Source organism: Falco peregrinus, chromosome 12 (genome assembly GCF_023634155.1).
Source record: "Falco peregrinus isolate bFalPer1 chromosome 12, bFalPer1.pri, whole genome shotgun sequence".
In the NCBI taxonomy this organism is placed as follows: domain Eukaryota; kingdom Metazoa; phylum Chordata; class Aves; order Falconiformes; family Falconidae; genus Falco; species Falco peregrinus.
The window spans coordinates 22,596,381-22,613,811 of NC_073732.1; the positions used below are offsets into that span (position 1 = coordinate 22,596,381).

The following is a 17,431-nucleotide window of genomic DNA, read 5'->3' on the forward strand; positions in this document are numbered from 1 at the left end:
AGTTAAGAGGTAGTAAGAAACAACAGTAATGACAACACAGCATTAAAATGCATCAGTATTTGTTGTTACAGCCTTTCTCTTACACTGTTTAGCAGATAGCGAAAACCTCCCCTCCTCAGCCTCTCCAAGACAGTGCTACAGCTTTGATTAGAACCATTAAAAATGCTTCCATATTCCAATTTAGTCAAGGATGAGTTTCAGTGTTGTAGGAAAAGATTCACAATGTGTGTGACAACGTCTTGACTAGGTTGCACACAGATGCGATTAACACATATGGAATGAGCTGCAGGGGAAATGATATGAATTAATATACCACTATAATTTATGCCATTCATTTCCTTTGCATAATGCTGCACCATACCATCTATTATAATTCATAAACACAATTCATTGCTTTGGAATTTCTACATATTTATGAGCACTCATTTGAAATGAAAATGTTTTCTTATTGACACATTCTTCCATCTTGACAAAAAAAGAAAAATTTTGAACACTAAAGGCTAATGACTTCAGTATTTCGTGCTGATATTAATTACACTTGGAATGCCACAAAAATGAAGAGACATTTACCCAAATCCAAAATACAGCAATCAAGTAATTAAGACTCCTAATCCAAAGCCAATAAGTGATATTCCAAACAGCAAATGTGGTGATGTAATTATAACTGGCTTAGTACCTTTGCGTATAAAGAATATTTGAACAACAAAATAAAAATTAATGGCAGCCCCCGATGTTATCATAAACAGAAACAGTACTTTCATTTCAAAAGAAAGCAGACTTATTTTCTTAGGTTCAGAATGCATTAGCATTTTCTGTAATATGCCCATTCACTTTATTCAGAACAAGTAACTTTATTTACACTACTGCATATGAGATGGTAGACATGCGCCCATTTAATGACGAATTAGAGAGCAACTTAAAATGACTGACCTTTACAAACCACTTCAACAGACTGATAAACTCAGAGAGAAAAACTGCCACCTGCCCTGCAAAATAAACATGAAGTTGCAACGTAAAAATCGTGAGAGATTCTCCATCTTCACAGCACGTGGGAAGACATGAAAGGTACGGGAGCATCCTGACAGGGTTAGTGACTTGCATTCACATAAATATCACATAAACATTCACCTAATTTTATCCAGCATGATTCCTGGATCCGTAGGGTATGTCCTTCCCCTTCATTACATGAATGGGACCTGAGGAGATGGATGTTGCAATGGAGCTTTGGACAGCAAGGTGACCCTCACCCTTTTTTCTGGGAAGGGAGGGAGGGAGGGAGGGAGGAGGCACTGACAGCCACTTGAAATATTAAATTAGTATGTTTGTGTATGTTTTAAAGAACAGAATAGTTAATCATCTCCTTTAATGGAAAGACCAAGTCCAGCCTGCTACCAAGACATGGCTGGTGCTCATCAGCATTCCCCCCCAGCGCCAGCTTTGCAACTGTACTTTGTTATAACACACTAGGCAGAGCCTGGTAATGACAATTCAAAAGAAGTAAAAAAATCTTACCTCCCGTCCTCACAGTGTGGCAGAATATAGTAATCCACAGGTCCCAGTCATGTTTTCACAATAGCAGTACACTCCCACTGGCTTCAAGCCCATGGGGGCTGCAGGAGGGCTGCACACAGGGGGCTGCGCTCCCCTCCCCTGGGCAGCCAGCCAGGATGCCCAGAGGCCCCACGCCCGTCCAACTACACCTACAGGTTTCTCCTCCACCCACCGGTTAGTACCATGTATACCTGGTTCTGCTTTATCCTAAATAACTACTTATTATATACCATGTATACTCAATTCTGTACTATTCTAAATAAATACCTACTTAGGAAGCTCGACAAGGCAAGGATTGCTTTCTATTATACTACTACGTAGCTTTTCAACAGCCTCAGCACGTAATTTAAGTAAGGGTTCTGAAACGTGCTATTATATAAACACAGGTGGACAAACTTTTCTAAATAAAGCATACAATAAAACTCCACTGCACATGTGGTAATATATTAACATTTCCACTCCCAAAATTCGTAAAGCACTTTGAAACTCCCATAACCATTAAAGAGCTGGGGAAAAAAACCAAACCAAACAAAAAACAAAAAAAAACCCTGACAACAGGAAAAGCAAACAATTTTTATTGATTTTACTGGCTTCAAAAAAAGTGTGTATGTTGTCAAATTGAGTCAGAAGTTTTAATCTCTGAAAGATGCATTTAAAAACTTGCCTACCTAAGACAGCGTAATGCCAAAGAGAAAAACAAGTATGTAAAGGGGATTCTTAGACATAAAGTTATTACTAGGATTGTCAAGAGAATAAATCTTTATTTTCAGAACGATTGTGCATGTTTTTTGCTTCGAGAAAAAGTGGATCATTAACATTTAAATTGAGGTAAATTTCTACACTGAATGGCCTGCAAAGCAAGAAACATGATCTAGCATCAAGCAAACTGGCAAATCAAGTCTGTTACCAGCACCTCTCTGTGTAATGTTGAGTGCCCAGCACACAATGCACTTCTCAAGAGAGGAACAACCCATAATGACCTTTGAACTGCCAAGTAGACATTAGAATAGGAACAGTATAGAGATGCTGTAGCTGGCGGTAACCTTACATCAGCAATGTTTCTGTCAGCACTGACTGTTTTAGGAGTCTTAATGGATTACTGCATTCTTTAAGTAACCTGCAATGGCTCAGAATTCACCAGTAAACTTAGAGAAGCTGTAATATTCTTGAACCCGACTGAAAATACATCTCAAGGAAAAAAAGTTGGAGAAGGATCAAAAAAGGGGTTTCACTTTCACAAACTTGCCTGGCTTCAATACAGTTGGAAACACGCGACGATGGGGAAGAAGGAGGACTGCTGGATTCTGCACAGACCTTTCGGAGCACGGTTTCGGGCACTTCATGCACTGGGAGATTACTAACGTGACAACAGATCACTGACATCCCAGTTAGGGTCCAGGTATGTCACTTCAGGCCCCAGGTTTAGAAAAAAAACCTTTCAGATCACATAAGCGCCCTTCCTACCAATGCATGCCACTTGGCTGCGATTCAGTGTAGCTTCACCACTTTAATATACGGTATCACGTTAACGTTGAGCTGTAACTGCAGGTTGAGTCTCTACGGTGTAATTTATTCCGTGAGCACTTAAAAAAGGTGTCTTGGGTAGGATTAGCTTTCTGTCTCTTAACAGGAAGAGAGAAAAAAAAATATTTTGCCCTGGCAAAGGACAATAAAATACAGATATTTTGTTGTTGTTGTTATTTTTGCTCTTAGAATCTTACCATTTCTATTTTACACTTTTATGACTGCATCAAATCAAAACACGCAGGAAAAAAGTTGTATGCCAACTGCAGCCAGGTTCATAATGGCTAACAATTCAGAGCCCTAATGCGCATTTAACACTGTCCTAATGCAAGCAGTGTACAATAATCATTTTTATAATCATTTACGAAGCTTCTGGCTCTTTCTTGAGAAAGTCCCCTCTCTCTTCCCTCCCTCTAACACAACACACAGCTAACCTGGCTGAAAAGTTAGGAAAGGGCACAGCAACATCCCTATCACGTAAATCTATTAAATGCATTTCAAACTTCAAATACTGTTGAGGACCTGCCACTAATAAAGGCAAAAAAAAAAACCACCCCACACCAAAACACACCAAAAAACCAAATCCAAATAAACCAACAAATTCAAGAGATGGAACAGTAAGACTGCAATATGCTTTCATATTTTTTATGCCCTGATATTGCAACGCAAAATTAAACTGTAAGAAATAATGACAGGCTACAGCTTTATTATTTGTGGAGTATGTGCAACAGTGGACATACAAGAAGAGTTATTTGTCTTCTCATGCTACCACTGTCTGAGAATTAGTAAAGAGGGTATGACCAGATGGCTGAAACCACTCAAATTTCCTTATTGGTGGTGTGATAGGCAAAGAGACCTGGTACAGGCAAACAGGGAGAGAGTTTATCACATCATTCCAATATGACAACCTTTCCCCCTGCAAAGTACTTCATTTTCTAATAAAAAACTGAAAGAATTAATTTGGGAGTAGAAGTAGTTAAAAGCAATTAAAAAAAAAAAAAACCAAAACAAAAGCAAACACCTAACCCAAACTAGGATTAGCAGGTCTGAGAAATTCTTCCTTGTAGTTAGTATTGCAGAACTTGGAAATTTCAGACTACTTATAATTTAGCACAGCTCGCAGATATAAGAGCCCAAGTGGACAGCAAATGACAAGCAGTCACACCGAGATTATGCTTCCCATTATTTCGAGCAGCAAACAATTATGAGTAAGACTTATTCGCTCTCTTTCTTCCACATTCATTAAGCCTCCCATCCTTTATCAGAAATGCATAAAGAGGGTGGGAATCTTTACTCTTGGAAAAATCATTTTATTGCTGTTTCTTTTAGAACTTTTTAATTAGTTTTTCCAAGATTAATGATCAATGATCAATTATTTTTCAAAATTTGGATTTAATTAATGTGATCAAATGAAGACTGAATAATCCTTCTAATTTCAGTACAGTTTCTAGGCTTCTACCAAGAAGAAAAATTTTAACCCAGTTTTAACTCATATTTCATTTTTTTTAGCGTCCAAACTGTTATTAATGTTAAAGCAACTATGGCAATATAAGCACTGCAAGGAAGTTGGGAGTACACAATTTCATCATCAATAGTTTGCCTAATACATAACATCAAACAACGGTAAAATTTTTGTAAGTAGCAAGTTCTTACTAAAGGAAATAAGCATTCAACTGCTGCTTGGTGGGTTTTTTCAGAACTACCTGAAAACTTCCATTTTGCAGTTAACCATGCAAAGTAATTCAACGCAACTCATCGCCTTCTGTTATTACAGTAAATGTAAACCAACAACAATACAGGAACAGACATTTCTGTAAATGCTTACTACCAAAATAAACATATTTCTGCTGCTTACTGGTAGACAGCAAAATAAGGAGAGCATACTAATCCAGAGAGAAAGCAGGTGGTGTGCTAGATAAGCACAATGCCCTGGTACCAGAGCTGGGTTACTGCATCTTCTACTTGAAGATTCTGAGATACCAGTCATTGTGTTTGTGACAAGAGACAAAATCCCCAGTGGACTGAGCCCATCATTTCCAGTGAATTTCCATACCCTGTCAACAGTCAGGGTGCTACATAGATACTCCTGACAGATTCCTGGTGATATGTTAACAGTTTACTCTTGCTGATTAAATGCACGGCAACCAGACAACAATGCAAATTAGCAAGCAGGAAGAACCATTAGAAGTTTGATTCATTACGGGAAAGTAGAAAGTAATTTCAAATAGGACTATTAAAACAGTTAGAAACGCTTTTTCACTATGTCCTAGTTGCAGTTAATTACAAAAAGACAACAAATTTCTTAGAAATATTGAGTTTTGATTTGAGAAAGAAAAACTTTTATAATGGGTGACGTCTAAACTAGCAGGAGCTTTTTGCAAAGACTGACCTGATTAAGAAAAAAATTTATTCTAATTCACATGGAATTCAAAATCTGCCTTTAATGATCTAAGACTAAAAGCTAATGGGAACAAACTTTGGTATATAAAATACAAAAATTATACAATTATGATGATACATAAAATTACCAATATGATAAAGCTTGGGTTTAATAACACAATATGGGATACACTGTCACAACGGCCTTACTAAATCACCCATATGCTAGTCAAAATTATTTTTCTTTGATTTTTTCTCTCATACCAACTAAAAGCTCTGCAGAAGCCACAGCATCACTGACTGCATCTGAAAACATCAGTTACTCTTGCATGAAATTGAACTTTATGAAGAATAGGAAATTACTGATGATCTTCAAATTTTGAAGCATAATAGAAATGTTTATCTTTATACTTGGTATAATTTAAACATTTATACACTAGTAATGTAAAATGGCTGAAATGCCTCACTGTTACAGGGTTTACAAATGATAACCGAACAATCCAGTAACATTTAAAATGCTGCTATTTCAAATATACTGTCTCAGCATTCTGCTCCTATTCTATTCCATGGAATATAGGATTTTAATTTTCTCCTATAACAGTAAGCAATCATGCCTCTATCAGTTTTCCCTCTTTACAACAGATGTGCATATTCAAAGACTTCCCCAAAAAAACACCAAAATAAAACCAACTAACACAAAATGAAAAATATAGACAATATAGGACTTTTTAGCCCATAAATACCATAGAAAAAATTAAACAAGAAAAAAATGTTTGGTTAAAACAGTATGTCAAGCAGAAGCATGCTAACAGGATGATATCCTCCTCCCCCTCCCCCCCCCCCCCATATGAGAAACTGCAATTTGCCTATTTCAACATATTTATTTTTTTGTTTTCCTGAAAAGTCAGACATGAGTCACTAGATGCAGTGGGTTGCTCCCTCTTCCAATTCTGAGTAAGAAATATACACAAGATCAAGTGAATTAAATGAAATGCAAGCAATTTTCCTGCGATTTTTAAGAAGAATTCAAATCAACTATGACAGGTAGGACAAAGTAGAGAAGTAGTTCTAGTAAAAACGTGTGTATAATTCTGCTTATAATGCCTATAATCGTTAATATGACTAGAATTCAGAAAAAGTTTTAAAGCTTAGGTTTGGTTCAAAATCTCAAACATTTGTGTATGCTTATCAGGTAAGAATTTCCAAACAGAAAACCAAGATGAAAACCATGAAATTTCAGTGGGCTTATTTCACATCTGGTCAAAAATAAATTAAAGAAACAAGCTGTATCTCATTGCCCTCACTCAAGACCTGTCTGCACTCAGACACAGCCCGTATGGAACAACTGAACACAGCCAAGGCCACAGATTCCCACAGCCAAGAAAGAAAAACAGCACAAAAATCACTTTTTAGAAGTTTGAGTTTGGAAGACTGAGATTTGATTTGGACCAAACTCAATTCCTCAGACTTAACTGAAGTTACTGCATCTTTTAAACCCTGACAAGTTTCTATATACATAAGCCTGCTTCATCAAACAATTTTGTTTCTTTCCCTGGGATGCTTAACTCTGCTGAAAGCAGCTCCGTTCCAAGTCTTCAGTATATAGAAAAATCCTATTTCACTTGCCTCTGAGGCAGTTTATTTACACAAGACCAGTACAAAATTAAACAATAAATTAAATCTGAGCATGAGTTCATGATTGGGTTGAAACAGACATCTGTTTCTGAGACAACAAAAAAAGCTATTTTATTTAAAAAAAAAATATATCACTTTGGAAATATGAAGGTGATTTTTCTTTCCTGCATCATTTACTTTTGCTGTAATTGCAGTAAAAGTTTCAATCCAGTTCAAACAGCTGCAGCTGACACCAAAAAAAACCAAAACAAACCAACACAGAAAGGGAACAATCCAAGTTTCTTAAACCCAGCAGATGACTTTACAAACAGACAAAAGCCAGGTTTTATTGGACCTTATCCTCATTTAGAGGGAGCACAGCAGTAACCATACACACTGCAGAACTAGGACACAGACATTAAACTCGGTAAAACATTTTCTTTTAGTCTGCATTAAAGACTAAGCAGTAGAGAGAAATAAAGCTACAATGGACTCTCCTCATTACATATATAAAAGAAACCAGAGAACACAATACCCTAAGGCTACATTCATCTTGATACTTAGACTCCTTTTGGTTTTAAAATCAGTTTTATTCCTCTCTTGCTTTTGGGCAGATCTAAAGAATAAAACCCACCTCTTCCACCTTCACAGACTCTGTTCAGGAAAGGTTCCTTGACTAAGGTAAATGACTGGAGAAATAATACAATTATTGCCTGTGAATGTTTCACCAACTTCCCAGGTTAGGAGTACAACCACATACTGAAAAGGCAAGAATCCTTATCTCTAATATTTATTATTTATTTTTTCTTAAAGCTGAATTCAGTACTAAGCTTAGTGTGTAAACAATCCTGAACTGTAACCACTGCCCTTTTGTGTGTAACCACTGAACACGCAAAAGGTATTGTACAACTTTCCCTCACTACTCATTTGTCTCTGTCATGCTCTGTAGGAGGGGCAAAAATTAACAAAATAAAATTATATATCCAAGGGGGCAGACAATGTGTTTTGCACACTTGATTTATGAAAAATGGCTGTAGGCAAAACAAGATCACCATATTGCATGTGTATATGCACAATACCCACCCACCACAAAGCCTCCAAGTATGATGGATTTCAAGTCACAGATGCACTAACTCCTATGCTTGCAAAAGCATGCAGGTTTGGGACATGATTCACAGATACGTAACCCGTATTCTCTAATCTTCAGCTGAAGAGCACAGTGGTAAGAAAGACTTGTTTACAGACCCTTGAGATGTTCCTCAAGGATGCAAAGAGACACCTTCAGCAAAGCCAGAACGTCAGAACGTGCTGTTTCCTGACTCTTAAGACACCCAGGCCAACACTTGAGCATAGAGTTTGCCCTTAAAAATACAAAATGCAGTGTTATCAGAATAAACAAAACAAACTGCATTTATAAGCAAAGTCTCAGCTTCCACATTTGAGAAAGACTGTATTTAGGATAATGTAAATTCAGCAGCCTAGATTATTTTCCCAAGATATCTGACATCTTAAAATACTTAGCACTTCCATTAGTCAACTAAAAATCAAATCATGTAGATAAATTTTTATTTTCAATTATTTAAAAAAAATATTAAACCAAAACCCTCAAGAATTCTTTTATGTAGTGAACAGATATCTGCATTATAAAAGGAGTTGGAAATGTCATAACACAAATTATAACACAACACTGAAGTAACATACAAGGAACCCGTCGCTTCCAGATCACCTCTGGAGAGTGCTTAGGGATAGTTCGACTGACATAGAGCTTTAAAGCATAAGAAAAAAGGAAAAGTGTTCACTTAACTGCTGTACACAGGGCACTGAAGTAACTAATCCCTCTTTCACTCAGAAACCCATCCTGAATCTTCCACATGTGGTAGGAAGGAGGTAAACACGAATAATTACATCAAGACTTGCATTTAAACCTGTTTTACAACACTAGTATTAGTACAGAGCCTGCAATATCTCAGATGGACAGCCAGCTGGGTATTTGAAAAGTCTGTCTTGAAACGAGAAACATCCTCAGGAAGGCAGAAACTTACTCCCCGCTGTCAGGTTCCCATCAGCGCAGGGGAAGCGGCTGGTGCCACCAGCCTTCGTTACACACCATGACCGTAGCAGAACTGGTTTTTAAGCAGATTATCACATTACTTGTTTTGTTCATCTTTCTCTTCCAACCTTTCAGTTCCCATCTTTCATGGTAAGAGTTTTACTCTTCCTCTTGGATTTCAATAGCTCAGCACATTCTAGCCTCACATCTTAACAAAGCTTCCTTTTGTACAGAAGACAGGTTTTTTTCCATTTCATTTGAACACTCTCTTCTACTGTTAGAAATGAGCCAATTAAAACCACAGAGGTACTTGTAAGTAGTCCTTGTCGCTATCGTGTTTACCTTTGCTAAGATAAAGGCACTTGAGAATTACTGACAGATTTTTAACCCCACCATGCCTGTGGAGCTCAAGCAGTTCCTACCTGCCCTTCTCAAATGGGAGTCTAAGGTAAAAAGTGATTTGCACAAAGCCAGACAAGGGGGCAACCCAAGCCCATACAGAAGATCAGTTACTTAACCAAAAACTGAAACAAGTCCTCTTCTGTCTTAGCCCATCTATGGCTCTGAGTCTTCAGAGTACAATTCAGCACCTTGCTTTAACAGGTGCCAGCTACCGCTTTCTTCTTTCTCTTCCTACCTAAAGGCGCCTATCTCCCTGCATGTAAACATCAGAAAATTTAGTGGCATTCATCTATTGTTAGAGCAGACACCATGTTACAGCAAACAAAAATTCTCTCCAAAGCAAAAGCCAATTAATTGCATGTCTTACATAACCAATTTTTTAAAAGGAAACAAACAAAAAAAAGCATAAGTTAATTGCATTTTAATATAAAATCTTTACACCTTTTGCAGATGATTAGGTTATTTCACAGTTTATTATAAAACATTTTCTGTTGTCATTAACTGAAAGTTAATAGTTTTCTGGTGTGGTGGCTTGAGTGTAGGAACTGCAGTGACACACCAACATGAATTTTAAGTTGCTGCATACAGCAGCAGTACAAACCTGACCTTCCAGCCAGAAACAATACATAAATAAATGGGAGTAAATAAAAATTAGCGCTTTTTCAAGGTATTGAGCTTCCCTTTGTCATCAAAATAAATAGCTCAACACATAAACAGCAGAACTTTTCTGGAGTGTAAGGCCCAGATTACATGGCTAAAGGGTAACTGCAGAGGAATGAAAAATCAAGGCAGCTCTGGGTTCTCAATCCGGGAAGTTTTGAGGCGTTTCAATGGCTTTACATTTCACACATCTAATTTTTTTCAGAACATGAAAGCAGACAAAAAATATTATTCAAGTAGTACCAGGACTCTTCAGAGAAGTAGAGTGGTAGTTTTAATTTTACAGAGAGGGCTCTGCAGTCAGAGCCACCACCTTAGTTTTGTTCCATAAGGAGAATGCAGATGCATGTTTTGATTTAGACATTTAGTCTTATATCAAAATATTTAACTCAGAACTTGCTATAGAAATCCTTCAGAAACTGCATCAATTGCTCCATGTCCTTGAAATGGCCACAGCTGTCTTCCACAGTGAGGTTCATCCTAACAAAACACTCGATGCTCAGACAACACATTTCGTCTCTGTGTGTTCTTAATAGGCTTCCGTTTACCTGCTGGAGTGCAACCTGTCAGTTTGGCCACATTAAATGCCTGCAAGTCTCAGTGATATTTCTTCTACCCCTTTTGTTCAAGGCTAGGCAGAGTAAAGTCAGCCAGAAGGGTTCAAGCACCAATACGCCACTGGCAGACACTATACGGGGAAGCAATTTCCTGCCAAAGATTTGGCAACGGCTACTACAAGCTGCCTCTCTGAAGTCATCTTTGTCCTACTTTGCTTAGTTTACTTATTCAGTAAGAGGTCACAGCATCACTGTAACATGCACAAAGTTTGAGAAACTTCAGATGCCATTTGGTACTGGTGCTACCAACAGGGTGCATGAAGATAAAAAGATGAGAACATAAGTAAAAACAACACACACAAGGGGAGAGAGGTGCATCTACCCCTTGCTGAAATAGGGAGAGGAGTACAGCATTTCTCAAGGGTGCTCTGGGAGTTTCCTTTACAGCCTACCCACAAGCTATAGCTTTACAGACATGCTTCCTTTCAACATATTATTTGGCACTAACATCAGGCTCACTGCATCTTTGTTTTGAGCCAACTAAAATAGCACCAACTTGCCATGAGGCTCAGGATCACACAAACTGTCTCCTTGCTTTACACAATGTAGACATCTGGAGAGCCAGGGAGCACTTTTTGGTCCCCATAGGCACCTCCTCAGTACTCAAGTCTCCATCACTCTTTGCCATTGTGGTGAGTTGCCCTCAATGGTCCTTGCAAGGGCCAGTTGTTTGGAGGTCTTTGACCCATTTTACTCTATGTAACTCCAGTTTCCTCCTGGATAGGAAAGAATCCCTTCCTCCATTTACCTCAAAAAAGGTGGGCACGAAGCAGCATCTCCTCAAAGACCATTTTGGAATGGGGGAACAGAAAGGGAGCTTTATCCTACTCTGCCTACAAGGATCCTTGTACTGAAATTTTGAGGAGAGTATACCCTGTATTTCCAGTCACCTAAAATGACCGCTTTTGGGGATCACCTTGGTTCTCTCTCTTTCACCTGCAGTCAAACCTCATGAAGCATAAGCAGACATGCCATGAAACAGCACATCGGGCTCTAGGCCTTATGATTAGAAAGGTAGTCTGAATTTCTAATGCTGCACTCGTTACAAGCTGCTCAGAAATTCAAACTTGTTAAAAAGCTCTTCCTCCCACTCTGTGACATCTGAGTAAGCGCTCACTGTGCTGAAGAGCAATGCTAGCTTTGCCACTGACTCCAGATCAGATCAAAATTTCAATGTTACTATTTTAAGCTGGACTTAATTTTTTTATACTAACACCAATTGTCTAACAGTCCCGGTTTAAGGCAAGAAGTACACAAATAAGGTTCCAGCTTTTGTCTCATCTGGCCCTTGAAATTATAATTTTTCCACAACAAAGCCAGTTGTATTGCAATTGCAATTTTAAATGTACCTCTAAGACAAGAAACATACTGTATACATTATAGTGTCCCATGGTGAGAAAGGGTCTTTGATAGAATTAGAATTTGCTTTCTTGCATCTGAAATGCAAATTTCTCTGGAGATGGCTAAAAAAATCTGGTAAGAAACAAAAAACTCTTCAGCAATAAAATATTTTTAGTACATAAACAAACCAAAATATTCTCATTTGCATATGGTACATCTTCATCTCCTGTGACATTTTTTATTTTTATCTTACATGACAATGCTACTCTCAAACTAAATAACCAAAAAAAGCAGGCAACAGTTCTGATGCCAGATGCTGAAGATCAATAGCTATTTCCCAAAGTTTATGGCATAATTAAAATTTGTAACAGGAATAATTTTCTTTTCAACCCCTCAGGCTAAGCCTAGAATTATTGACTAAGTCAAAGTTATGTAGTGTAGCATTTTTTATTATGTTTATGGATAATATAAAGGATTTTACAGTTTTTACATGTAATCTGATAAGTATAGAAACAGTAAATAGGAAAAATTCTCTCTATCAACGAAGCAACAGTTATAAACATTTTGTTGTTTAGGTATGTAGAGGACATAGGTTTATTTAATTATCTGCTAGTTAACCATCAGCTATACTGCAGCGTACAGGTGGATGGCCAGAATGCCCATGAATTAACAGCAAATTGAATGTACAGTCCCTTAGAACTCAACAGAGCCTTTGTTACAGGGAGGCAGCATCCCAGGAATGGCGTGCAAGGTTCCACAGTTGTTAAAGCTGCCAGGAGCTGGAGTAATACAGTATCTGCAATTTAATTTGTTGGCATATGCGAATGGCTTTGTATTTATAACCCGAACTGCCCACCTATGCTTTCTTCCACCCAAGGCATACTGAGAAGAGACTTGAAGAGAGAAAGGAGAGTGAACAAGAAGAGAGCGCAGTTGATTAAGGACATCTACGCACAACCTCTGTGAGGAGAGGGAAAAAACGATTCTGCCACACTACCAACACTGCCATGATTTGGGTTTACTGTAACTCTCAGGCGTTCAGGTCAAATATACCCAGTTTAGACGTTAAAAGGCGTATATTTGTTTCCTGTCAGCCCTAAAAATTCAGCCTTGGGCAGTGGAAGTCTAACTGGATTATTCCCTGCTCATGTGTCTCAGTCGATGCTAATAACAACACAGGCCAAACTAAACCCTCTGAAACCTGTGCAACCCCATTACTTTCACTGCATTTTCACAAATAAAATATAACCAGAAAGTTGGTAAACATTTCTGCTGATGAAGCACAAGAATAAACACAGTCTGACTCAGCCCCTCTCTGCAGCACTAGCAGGAATAAAATGTGGTAAACTTAATTGTGTTATGAAGGCACATAAAATCTGAGCTTACACAGACAGCAGAAATGCCACTTTTATACAACTACTGTTTGAAGAAAAAGATGAATATACATACAAATTGACAAAGCCAGCTATTATGAAACTATGCCTAGTACTATAGATTCACAGTAACATTCAGGCTAAAAACCTCAGCTCCGCTTTCTAGGACTGTTTCCACAGGGATGGATTTAGTTAACTTTATGTTATGCTTTTTATTCTCCTGAATGCTAAGAAAAGCTTTAGTATATAACCAAAATATAACCAGAAACATGAAACTGGAAAAAGGCAGAAGCTGCTGCAGCAACACTGCAAGACTGGACTCCTAGCACCGAAATGCAGGTCCAAAGGCACCCCATAGATCTGCACCACCTGAAACACATCCTCAGGTAAACATGACAGTGGAGATAGTGGACTCTTAAAAAAACACAAATTAAAAATTTGAGCCAAAAGCTCCAACACTGCTACACAGAACATGCCCATCTTTCTTGAGAGAGAAGAACATGGCAGGTGTCCTTAAAGCTAACCATTGGTTTCCAATGGTTTCTAGCTACTTTCCTGATGGAGATCATGTAAATCTTGCTTCTCTGACTGCTGACTAAATGCAAAAGCAAAAGTTCTGCATTTACTGTTCCCAGTTTCATATGTTCCACAACCATGAAATTCCTAAATATTGTCACAACTATAACATAGACATTAAATACAGCTGAACTGCATCCTTATAGAGTTCTTTTTCTCTGAAATAATGAGAACTAGGAAATACTGTAACAGGTAATGAAATCACAGTATTTCTGAAAAACATGCGTCCTTCTTTAGCAAACCATGCAGCATTTTGTTCTGTGTGGACATGTCCACATTTCCTCAATATTGCACAGTTTGTGTAATTAAAAATTAATCTTAGGATATGAAGATCTGAAGTCACTGAAAAGTAATTAAACTTGTTTTCCTTCCCCGCCCCCTATACCTAAGACATATATTCAGCTTCATCTACTGCTGCATAAATCAACTTTATCTTCAACAAAATCTTCTGGAAAAATATGCTTCCAGAAGAACATCTGAAATATCCACACTTGCCTGAACATTGTCAAGTTCACCTGACAGAGTCCATAAGCCTCACTTCCTTAGTAAATAAGGTTAAAAGAGCCAAAATCGCCCAGATTTTTTACTTCAGATTTTACCTACTTGTCATGAATATGGACACATAACGATTGAAACCTGTACACGATGAACATCACTAAGGCAGTGCAAGTCTTTACACAGTGCACTTCACCTCTTTTCAAGGCAAGTGCAAATGACGTGACATAAAATGTTTTCTGTGTCTGTCATATTCTGATTGACAGCCTTCACAGGGTGCTTTTAGTTTAACAAATCACAAACAATTTCAGAAGGGTAAATTCAAGCAATATGCCTTCTCTCGCCAATAGCCTGCTTGGCCTTATCATTAGAAACATGTGTGATATGGAAAATAACTCAAATGCTCAATAAGATTTCCTTTTGCTAATATACAGTTACTTCATACACCTCGAGATACACAATACATAGTAACATATATATTATGGCTATCTGGAAATGCATAGTCACCCAAAACCACTAGGAACAGCAGGAGAACTAAGAAAACCAAGTCTCCAGATTTTGAACAAATCTACAATAACATGTTTCAAGTTGTTCAAAATTCAATACATACTACATAGGAGACCATTATTGCACAGGTATTGTGCCAGCAGTCTTTTTATTTTACTTAGATGTCCTAAGTATCTGATGTTTCTCCTACTGGTTTGAATCTAACTAAAATAACAATGACAATGGTATAAAAAAAAAAAAAAAAAAAGGGGGGGGGGGGGCGCGGTGGAACCGGAGCAAAAAAATACACACATGATCATGGAAAAGTAGAAATTCTTTCAATAAAGTCTACTTTATGCTACTTTTTCATCCTTACTTAAAGCATATTATATTACAATGTAATGTGACTACATTACTGTCAAGCTATGACCATGAATCTAATGGAATATTATGAATATCGTTAAGTATGAAAAGAGTAATTAAGGGACCAGGTCAGGGGCAGGTTGGGGGATGACACAACAGGGGGGGAAAAAAAGCCCACACCAAAACTAAACACTTAGAAAAACCGATTTAAATACCTTGATCACAATGATATTGCAATGAAGAAAACAACCTTACCTGTCTTCTATAAAGCGTATCTCAGTCAGCAACTCAGTGCCCCACAGAATGCTGTTTAGGATACCGTCCCAGGATCACACCACTGCGTTTGTGGTGGAGATCAGTGGACATACTGTTTTTCAAGCAAAAGAAAAAGACTAATCAAATAAACCCCCCTCACCACCACCACCTTTTCCACCAGGACTATGGAATGCAATCCCTGCACAAAGGTGGAAAAAATTCCAGCCACTTCCAGAAAACTTCCAGTACCTGAAGGAGGAGGAAAAAGACACCTTGTCTGAACCTGGTATGAATGCACAGCACTCTGCAGATTACGAAGCAGTGTTATATCTGCATAAGGTGTTTACATAAACCTTGGGGTTTTTTGCCTGAACTGCTAAAACCACGTTTATATTCCCTCTGTGTCAACCTCAGTTCTTTACTTTTCTCCAGAAAGCGACACGCTTTCAGAGAAAAGAGGCATGGGAACGGCCAAAATAAATATAATGCTTACCACACACTCTGTGCAATGATATATAGGAGGAAAATCCAGCAACTGCTATGGGATCACTTCCCTGCTCGGCAAACACCAAATCTGATAGTCCCTACTGCCAACAAGAGCTTATTTCTGCATTTCGTAGACTTTCAAAGTTTAAAGTAGCTTTACAATCAAGATCATGAGGAAATGTTTTTGGACACTTTGCAAGCATCATCCTTTTACTATACATCTACTACATTTTCAATTTCAGTTCTATTTATTGCAGCAAGATGTTGCTATCTTGTTTCATTTTCAGGCATATATATTAGGATGCAATCATCTGCAACATACCCCTAAGAACTGGTAAGGACTGTAACCGCAAAAAAACAATAACACTAAGCAGATTGGGAGCTGGAAGTCTTGGGTTTGATATCCAGTTATGTAGTGGATTCTCACCATTGGAGAAAGATTCACTGTTCCCGTGCTTCAATTTATGCAGTTTTCTCAGTTTCAATATGCTCATGTTAGTGAGGATATTTCTGTAGAACTGAAATTTCAAACCCTGATTCATGAGCACGTATAAACTGGGAAATTAAAGCTGTTTTTTTTTTAAAAAAAAAAACATATATATATATATATATATATATATATATATATATATGTGATAAAAAGAGTTAAAAGCACCCAGAAAAAATCAGAATGACTTCAGCTGAAGTCAAAAGAGTGCTCTGTGCTAATCCAGCTGCTCATGGCTCTGCAGGACTATTTGAATCTCCTATTTTTCACAGGACCAGGATAGTGATCAGAACATACTTCTCCAGCTCTCTAGATTCACCACTTTGAAATGAAAGTAAAAAATCTACAGGGGGCAGCAATAAAATGAATTATTTAAAATTACCCATTGTTACTGTACCCAGTTGGGGAATGGAGCCAATCTGTATAAGAAATGCTGTCAGAGGAAACCCTCACTACTATCATTCATAAAGAGCCAAGAAGGGACCCCGTGATGTTCTGCTAATAACTGTCCAGAGAGCAAACAGGCACTCAATTTTGAGGACTGAGGTCATCCAACACAAAGGGCAGAGGAAGTGTTTCTACAATGGACCTTCAGAGTTACCACCTTTTGTTACAGAATCCCACAGTTAATAACTGCAGCTGATTACAGCACTTATTAGCGTCATTCAGAGTCCTGCTCAAACACACAAACCTGAAACAAAACTGACCTCCATACAGCCTAGCAATCAGGGTAGACCTGGTGGCCAAAAAGCCCCCTCATTAAGAAAGGGAA

At 37.9% G+C, this 17,431-nt stretch overlaps 1 protein-coding gene across 8 annotated transcripts in view; it reads right to left on the bottom strand.

Moving 5' to 3' along the window:
- Positions 1-17,431, bottom strand: part of NAALADL2 (N-acetylated alpha-linked acidic dipeptidase like 2) — a 504,178-nt gene that overhangs the window by 365,017 nt on the left and 121,730 nt on the right. The window contains exons 1-2 of one of the 8 annotated variants that reach the window (XM_027794420.2): positions 15,647-15,760; positions 931-986 (exon numbers count right to left, since the gene is read on the bottom strand). The exons of 6 other annotated variants lie outside the window; for them this stretch is intronic. The gene's annotated coding sequence lies outside the window, so the exon portion shown is untranslated. Of the gene's footprint in view, positions 1-930; positions 987-15,646; positions 15,761-17,431 lie in introns of those variants that run through there. One more of the 8 variants, XM_055817256.1, reaches the window with a different exon arrangement.